Consider the following 338-nt stretch of genomic DNA (forward strand, 5'->3'; position numbering starts at 1 on the left):
AAAAAAAAAAAACATCTTGTAAACTCATTAAAAAAAGAGAACTGATACATGACTTGATACAGTTTCTGTGTCGGTTGGTTTGTAGGTGAAACCAACCAAACGTTTAAGAACATTTTTGGTTTTTCAGTTCGTATATTAATGTGGCATTCACCCATAATGAGGACAATATATTATCTTTTTAGATATTTTAATTTAGCAGGTTATAGTTTTGAATAAATCAAAGGATAGAATAGTATTGATTTCAAGAGTTAGCCAACTATTGAAATAGATCTGTTTTTTGCTACAATAGCTACAGAGAAAGTAAAAAAAACAACAGAAGAAAAGGGTATGGACACACC

At 29.6% G+C, this 338-nt stretch overlaps 1 protein-coding gene across 2 annotated transcripts in view; it reads left to right on the top strand.

Annotated features, from left to right (window-relative positions):
• Positions 1 to 338, top strand: part of mettl18 (methyltransferase like 18) — a 4,096-nt gene that overhangs the window by 1,039 nt on the left and 2,719 nt on the right. The window lies entirely within an intron of this gene.

This window comes from Morone saxatilis, unplaced genomic scaffold, assembly GCF_004916995.1.
Source record: "Morone saxatilis isolate NCDOM2014 unplaced genomic scaffold, NCSU_SB_2.0 Contig19, whole genome shotgun sequence".
NCBI classification, from domain to species: domain Eukaryota; kingdom Metazoa; phylum Chordata; class Actinopteri; family Moronidae; genus Morone; species Morone saxatilis.